Source organism: Gymnoscopelus braueri (genome assembly GCF_963280865.1).
Source record: "Gymnoscopelus braueri genome assembly, chromosome: 2".
Taxonomy (NCBI): domain Eukaryota; kingdom Metazoa; phylum Chordata; class Actinopteri; order Myctophiformes; family Myctophidae; genus Gymnoscopelus; species Gymnoscopelus braueri.
In genome coordinates, this window is record NC_137604.1 from 889556 (window position 1) to 898522 (window position 8967).

Sequence of the window (8967 nt, forward strand, 5' to 3'; positions counted from 1 at the left end):
TATGTTATCGTTCGATAAGATGTTGTCAAAATAACAATTGTTTACGTTCTCTAATTGTGTACTTGTTTAGTAAGTAATTCAGATGTTTAACAATTTGACTCTTGACAGTGTGAAATGTTATACTCAAGATTTAAAGATCTATAAGGGTCCATTTGGTTATCAACTCTCCATCATTTAGCTGGGTACCACCTGGAACCCCCCCAAGGACCACTGGTGGTTCCCGGACCACTGGTTGAGAACCATTGCACTGACAAGTCCCGGAAAAGACGCACTGTGATTGGCCAGTAGTCAACGCACTGTGAGCGCTGTGATTGGCCAGTAGTCACTTTGAGTGACAGGTTCCCTGCGGAAGACGGAAGAGCCGCCGTGTATTGCGATACAGGTCGCCCCAATGAACTGCAGAGGCCAATGAGGTATCTAGGTTTCTAATATCTATGGGTGTAACTGGTTGCATCTTTGTGTTGCAATCAGCTGCAGCTGTTGAGGCCGTGCTCACACAGACACCCGGACGGACAGACACACACAGAGTCAGTCCTTGGAGGGGTTGGCAGTTGTCACTCAAAAAGAGAAGAAAAGGCCTTTTCTCTGCTTTCTGTATCTGTGGGGGGAATCACTCCTCATTTAAAGGAGAGATCCAGTCATTTTAGGTGTTTGCTTTGATGTGTCGCTAATCACTCACCAACATACCAGGGACAGTTGACTTTTTTCATAGAAGCCCCTGTTGTCCATTGTGGAGACCCCTTCATTGTGGAGACCCCTTCCCCTGGCATAATGGAGTCATGTGTATAAACGAAAATCGCCCATTTTAGCAGCTCCAAAGTTAGTTTTTTTCCCACTAATCCTCATTAGGCAGTGTCCTGACACTCAGTGTACTGACACTCAGTGTCCTGACACTCAGTGTACTGACACTCAGTGTCCTGACACTCAAACATGCACTGAATGTCCCTTATGAGCTGCCGTTCATGCAGAACGACATGGAGCTGGTTGCTTTTTTCTCTCACAGAATCTGGCAACACAGAGAACTAGACGACTAGCTTCCAAACTCCCTTACAGGTCTGTAACTCTGAGAGTGTACACATGGAACCAAATGGACCCTTACAGGTCTGTAACTCTGAGAGTGTACACATGGAACCAAATGGACCCTTACAGGTCTGTGACTCTGAGAGTGAACACATGGAACCAAATGGACCCTTACAGGTCTGTAACTCTGAGAGTGTACACATGGAACCAAATGGACCCTTACAGGTCTGTAACTCTGAGTGTACACATGGAACCAAATGGACCCTTACAGGTCTGTAACTCTGAGAGTGTACACATGGAACCAAATGGACCCTTACAGGTCTGTAACTCTGAGAGTGTACAAATAGAACCAAATGGACCCTTACAGGTCTGTAACTCTGAGAGTGTACAAATAGAACCAAATGGACCCTTACAGGTCTGTAACTCTGAGAGTGTACAAATAGAACCAAATGGACCCTTACAGGTCTGTAACTCTGAGAGTGTACAAATAGAACCAAATGGACCCTTACAGGTCTAACTCTGAGAGTGTAACATGGACAGATAGTGGGATAGCTTTGCAAGATTATTGAAACGAAGCGGATAAAAGCGGCAATTTTTTTATGAGGCTTCTTTAGGACCTACTGATGGATTCTAGCCTTGGGTACCAAACTTTATTTTGAAAATTATCCATATCAATATCTATTAAAAAAAGAGGTCGATTCACTTTTTGGCCTATAACTCTTGAACCGTAGGTCATAGCATCAAACATCTTTTTTCCCTGGACTCCTTGGATCATCACGCAACTTCCCATATAGATCCCGCCCCTTTTTTGATTTCAAGATTTACGCCATTTTGCGTTATCTTCAAAACACATATTTTGCTATTACTCTTACAAATTAAATCCAAAATTCACACAAATCGGCACACACTGTGTCTTTGGTCATGTGTTACGACTGGGGTCGTATTGGAGGTTATTATTATGAGTTGGTCCTAGTGTGGAAGTGTGTGTGTGTGTGTGTGTGTGTGTCAGAGGTGAGATGGTGGAGATGAAAGGAGTATATGCAAATTCAGGTGTGCCATTCCCGGAAGGCGATTGGTGGGGCGCTCATCCCAGCCGGCCAGTGATTTGTGGGGAGCTCACAGGAGTGCTGCCTTCCAAGTGGCTAATAGGGTGGAGGCTCCATATATAAGAGGAACACAGAGCTGAGTGCAGCACGCAGGGGCAGGAGCCCGTCTTCCTCCGCTTCCAACTGGCCACCACACTTTATGTTCTGTTACTTATGATTTCTATGATTTGACCTATGTTATTCTCAGTTGATATAAGTTAATCCTGAGGTGATGTTTCTTTTGCTTATTGTTTATTGTTAGGAAGGTATGATATTGTATTATTGGTTCTTTTGATAGGTAAGAGTTTTCTTTTCAGTTAGTTCTTTTGGTTACTTTAGTTCCTCAGTGAGTTACACCCTTATGACCCAAGTTTATGTTAATTGTTTGTTATTACTTTATCTCTTTATAAATAAAACATTGTTATATTTTGCACTTCAACCCCTTTGTTTGTGTGGCTACTTGGGAGTTGGGGAAGGCGGGAACATATTCATGTTGTGTCTCAGGCATCCCTAGACTGGGGCATAACATCATGTGATGTAGATGTATCAGTCCCGAGTTTTCATATAGAGCGTCGCAGTTCCCGCCCACTTCCTGTTTTTTTTGGTGCCGGAAGAAAAAACTCAATGCATTTTTCCATTGACATTTCCAAAAATATTTATATCTATTAATTTAAGCCTCGAATCAAGCCATCATGAGATGACATGAATCATGACCATAAAACGTTTTTTTCTGTGATTTTTTTAATTTTATATTTAATTATATGATATACTATATTTAATAAATACCCTTTGTTTTGCCGTTTTCAACAAAAAAAAAATCACAGAATCAAACGTTTTATGGTCATGATTCATGTCATGTCATGATGGCTTGATTCGAGGCTTAAATTAATAGATATAAATATTTTTGGAAATGTCAATGGAAAAATGCATTGAGTTTTTTCTTCCGGCACCAAAAAAAACAGGAAGTGGGCGGGAACTGCGACGCTCTATTCCCTTCAGATTGGCTACGATTGGCTTCTGAAATTTGTGGGAGGGTCCATTTGGCAAAAAATGCCACAAATCATAAACACAGCATCCTATCTGTCCCAAATTCGTATCATTGTGGAGCCACTAATAAACGCAGAGCCAATGCGATTTCGCTTCCACCCATAGGGGGCGCAACAAATTCTACAAATATCACTGTTTTTGCACCAAATTAAGTACAAAATGGTCTTGTGAGTCAAACATTTGCAATTTGATTTGCCACATTTGCAGGTGGAACAGTCCCCTTTACAAGAGCATTTGATCAGCTCTCTGCATGCTCTGGAGACTTCTGGAATTGTCATCCAAACTGGCACCCATGCCTCCGATTCCTTGGTCCATCCATACTGTGGGGAAGGAATAACTTGTTGTGTTTGTAGGCTGGTCGCCCAGATGCCTGCTTGATACACTGCCTGCTTAACATGTTGAAGTAGTGCATCTTGGGTGGGTGGCAGTTTCTCCATCAACCTATTCCCATGACAGAAGAGTTCTTTTCTAGTCTGGTTGATGGAGCTGAAAGGACTGGATTTGTCATACAGGATAACCGTCAGTCTCTCAAGCTTCTGGAACTGCTGACTGTCAACATTCAGCAGCTGGAAGGGATGTTTGGCCAGACTGACAAGTATCTCTGTGACATCATCATGGGCTTGCCAGGCATGTCAAGCTGACTTCTTACCCTTACTGTGAAAGCAGATGTTGTGTCACAACCTGACAATGCACAGAACATAGGCAGAGCATGAGATTTTGGCTCCCCCAGAAATGTACACATGTTGTTAATGTGGTAAAGTCTGTATTTTTTGCCCATGTCAAAATCCACCCAGATGTCAGCCAAAGGTTGAATCGTAACTAAAACATGGAACAAGCCTGCAAGGATCACTATGACATCAGTTTCCACAGTACGCACTAGGATAGTTTTTGCTTCTTGCTCCAGTGCATGCCTAATCTCTCAAGAACAGATTCTGCACTGCGTTGGAATCTGTCGGGGAGGTTCGTCATAACGTGAGCGCATGGGCGTGCCTTCAGATCAGGAAGCGGGCCGCGCTTTACCCAATCAAATGTAGTGGGCGGGATTCACGTGTCCGTCGATCCTTCCCCCCTCGAAACAAACCGAAACTAATTTAACAATAGCGTCCGTGGAGCAGACAAAACCACGGAAAGATATTCACATTTTAACTTACTCTTTCATCATAGAAACAAGTGGGCTTATAACCAAAACGATCCATGTTCTCTGGGAGAAGTGGTGTTAGTGTTCCGTGTAGAAATATTGTTAGTGGGAATGAAAACATAGTCGCACCAACCGGAAGTGATGCGCTGAAGGCATACAAAAAACACCGGTTTCCTTGCGCTCTGGTGCTACGTTTTCGTCCGCCCAGAGCCAACAGACATAGAACAAACAGCAGAGGGCGCTGTTTTTCATTTTCAGTTGGCGATGGGTTCCCAGATTGGTGCATGCCATACATGAACCAGAATCCTGGTGTCTGCCTCCTCATGATTGCAACAGGTCATGGTATACTGGAACCAAAAAAAGAAAGAGCTTGTACACAGCTTTGGATGGTGGACAGTTGAACTTTTCAGTTCTGGAAGTCAAAAAGGCAAACAGCTCCCTCTTATTTGTTGCGTCACGAAGAAAATCCATCCAATTGCCTGTTAGCTTTGTCTGACCTGACACTTTACTGCAATCACCTTGTCCTCTCTTTTCGCGGGTGGACTCCTTCAAACTATCTGGGATATATGTGTCCCATACAACATCGAACCGCTTGGTTTCCTGCAGCTGCTTCAGCAGATAAAAGGGATGAAAACGTCATCTGCATACTCATCAAATGCTTTTTCTTTGAAGCCAATTACAGGCAAACAGTATGGAATATCAAAAGCCTGTTGGACGGTCATTGTCACATGACTCACAAGACCATTTGTATTTAATTTGGTGAAAAATCAGTGACATTTGTAGAATTTGTTGCGCCCTCTATGGGTGGAAGGGAAATCGCATTGGCTCTGCGTTTATTAGTGGCCCCTCAATGATAAACATTTGGGACAGATGCTGTGTTCATGATTTGTGCCTTTTTTGCGAAACGGACCCTCCCAAATTGCAGAAGCCAATCGTAGCCAATCCGAAGGGAGTATGAAAAATCTGACTGATAAATCTTGATCACATGACTAAAGACAAAGAGTGTGTGCCGATTTGTGTGAGTTTTGGACCAATTTTGCAGGAGTAATAGCAAAATATGTGTTTTGAAGAAGGCAAAATGGCGGAAAATCTTGAAATCGGAAATGGGCGGGACCTACAGTATATGGGAAGTTGCGTCATGATCCAAGGAGTCCAGGGAAAACATTTTTGATGCTGTGACCTACGGTTCAAGAGTTATAGGCCAAAAAGTGAATCGGCCTGTTTTAAAAAAAAATATGGATAATTGTATGGATACTTTTCAAAATAAAGTTTGGTACCCAAGGCTAGAATCCATCAGTAGGTCCCAAAGAAGCCTCATAAAAAATGTGGCGCTTTTATCCGCTTCGTTTCGATAATGTAAAAAAATGGGGTTAGGCTTCTAGACTAAGAGAGATATCTGTTGAGTACACTCTCAGAGTTACACAAACCCTGAGGATTATTGCAGTGTACTTTATAGCAGGGGCCTTCAACAGGGGGTCCGGGACCCCTAGGGGGTAAGAAGACACACACACACACACACACACACACACACACACACACACACACACACACACACACACACACACACACTGCTAACAGTGTCTTTCAAACAACTCTATGAAACTATGAAAAACCGACAACACAAGGTTATAAAATAAGTTAAAGGTAGGGTAAGTGATTTTCTTTGGTTAAAATAAGTGTTAAATAGCTCTATATTGTGATAGTACTCATTGCTATAGAGTGTTTGTTCAGTAAAAGAAGTCTCCATGTCTCTGCAGCTCTTTATAAAACAGGAAATGTATTTTTATTTCAGTTTCAGTTTCATTTCCAATTTTATCCAATCAGGATAGAGAACTTAATCAGGATATAGATTAAACAAGTGAAATTGGAAGTGATGACACTAAGAAATGAGCAGGCAAAATTGGAACTGGAATACTAAAGCTTAAAAATGGGTACTTTCTCCTGATTGACTGAGATTTTGACACCTACCGGAAAATGTATTTTCTGTTTATTAAAGAGCTGGAGAGACGGGGAGACTCCTGTTACTGAACAAACACTCTATAGCAATGATTACTATCAGAATATATTGCTTTAACCTTTTAACAAAATACTTTTGTTTTAACCAAAAAATATCACTTACCCTACCTTTAAATAACTATGTTATACAATATGTTTTGGGGGTCCCTGCTTCATCTCTCTCTCAGCTAAGGGGTCCCTGCTTCATCTCTCTCTCAGCTAAGGGGTCCCTGCTTCATCTCTCTCTCAGCTAAGGGGTCCCTGCTTCATCTCTCTCTCAGCTAAGGGGTCCCTGCTTCATCTCTCTCTCAGCTAAGGGGTCCCTGCTTCATCTCTCAGCTAAGGGGTCCCTGCTTCAGCTGTCTCTCAGCTAAGGGGTCCCTGCTTCATCTGTCTCTCAGCTAAGGGGTCCCTGCTTCATCTGTCTCTCAGCTAAGGGGTCCCTGCTTCAGCTGTCTCTTAGCTAAGGGGTCCCTGCTTCAGCTTCATCTGTCTCTAAGGGGTCCCTGCTTCATCTCTCTCTCCTAAGGTGTCCCTACTTTATCTGTCTCTCAGCTAAGGGGTCCCTGCTTCATCTCTCTCTCAGCTAAGGGGTCCCTGCTTCATCTCTCTCTCAGCTAAGGGGTCCCTGCTTCATCTCTCAGCTAAGGGGTCCCTGCTTCAGCTGTCTCTCAGCTAAGGGGTCCCTGCTTCAGCTGTCTCTCAGCTAAGGGGTCCCTGCTTCATCTGTCTCTCAGCTAAGGGGTCCCAGCTTCATCTCTCTCTCAAAGGGGTCCCTGCTTCATCTGTCTCTTAGCTAAGGGGTCCCTGCTTCATCTCTCTCAGCTAAGGGGTCCCTGCTTCATCTGTCTCTTAGCTAAGGGGTCCCTGCTTCATCTGTCTCAGCTAAGGGGTCCCTGCTTCAGCTGTATCTTAGCTAAGGGGTCCCTGCTTTATCTGTCTCTCTGCTAAGGGGTCCCTGCTTCATCTTTATCTCTGCTAAGGGGTCCCTGCTTTATCTGTCTCGTAGCTAAGGGATCCCTGCTTCATCTGTCTCTCAGCTAAGGGGTCCCTGCTTCATTTGTCTCTAAGGGGTCCCTGCTTCATCTCTCTCTCAGCTAAGGGGTCCCTGCTTCATCTGTCACTCAGCTAAGGGGTCCCTGCTTCATCTGTCTCTCAGCTAAGGGGTCCCTGCTTCATCTCTCTCAGCTAAGGGGTCCCTGCTTCATCTCTCTCAGCTAAGGGGTCCCTGCTTCATCTGTCTCTCAGCTAAGGGGTCCCTGCTTCATCTCTCTCAGCTAAGGGGTCCAGGGGTGTGTGTGTGTGTGTGTGTGTGTGTGTGTGTGTGTGTGTGTGTGTGTGTGTGTGTGTGTGTGTGTGTGTGTGTGTGTGTGTGTGTGTGTGTGTGGGTGTGCGCGCACAGGGTGTTGGTTACAAAAAGTAGTTTGAGTTTTTTTTCCCCAGAATAACCACCCTGGCTAAAACAAAAGACAGATCTTTGTCTTAATGTTGTATGAAGCACTTTGAAACACCTTGTGTTAAAATGTGCTTTAACAAATATGCTTGCCTTTTGTTTTCTTAATAACTCTATTGCTATAAAAGTCTAAATATGAGTGAGTTATTAAATGCATAACGGTTGTTTCCTCGTATGTGAAATACATGAGAATGAGGAAGCACAATGAGTAAGCACATACTGTTGATAAACCACATCCTGTTGACAATGACATTTATTCTGCTTCTCTAAGTCACTGGTTTCTCAAAGTGGGGTGTGGGGACCCCCAGGAGTCATTGAGGGGGTTCCAGGGGGTCCCTAGCAAGATGACTTTAATATAGCATCACCAGTGGTGGAAAAAGTACTCAAATGTTTTACTTAAGTAAAAGTATCAATACTGCAATGTAGAAGTACTCTGTTAGTAAGTAAAAGTCCGGAATTAAACATTTAAAAGTACAAAGGTATTGGAATCAAAATGTACTTAAAGTACCAAAAGCAAAAGTCTTAAACTGTTTGAAAATAGCAGATCTACAAGCTCACAACACGTCGCATCGCGACACGTTGTGAGCTTGTAGATCTGCTATTTACAAATAGTCAAGGTACAAAACAGGGCTGAAATGGTTAATGTATGTTTTATAAAGTAATAATTTATATAAGTAACTAAAGTTTTCAAATAATTGTAGTGGAGTAAAAAGTATAATATTTGCCTCTGAGATGTAGTGGAGTAGAAATAAAAGTATAGACAATTGGAAATACTCCAGTAAAGTAAAAGTACCTCAAAATTGTACTTAAGTACAGTACTTGAGTAAATGTACTTAGTTACTTTACACCACTGAGCATCACCACTTTAACCCTTTATACTTCAGCTCTTTGATAGATTTCTCACATGTGAGCAATGCATGCTGGGAGGTCACTAGGCCAGTAAGGAGCAATGCATGCTGGGAGGTCACTAGGCCAGTAAGGAGCAATGCATGCTGGGAGGTCACTAGGCCAGTAAGGAGCAATGCATGCTGGGAGGCCACTAGGCCAGTAAGGAGCAATGCATGCTGGGAGGCCACTAGGCCAGTAAGGAGCAATGCATGCTGGGAGGCCACTAGGCCAGTAAGGAGCAATGCATGCTGGGAGGCCACTAGGCCAGTAAGGAGCAATGCATGCTGGGAGGTCACTAGGCCACTATCAAAATAAAGTACCAAAAGTAAAAGTACTCATTA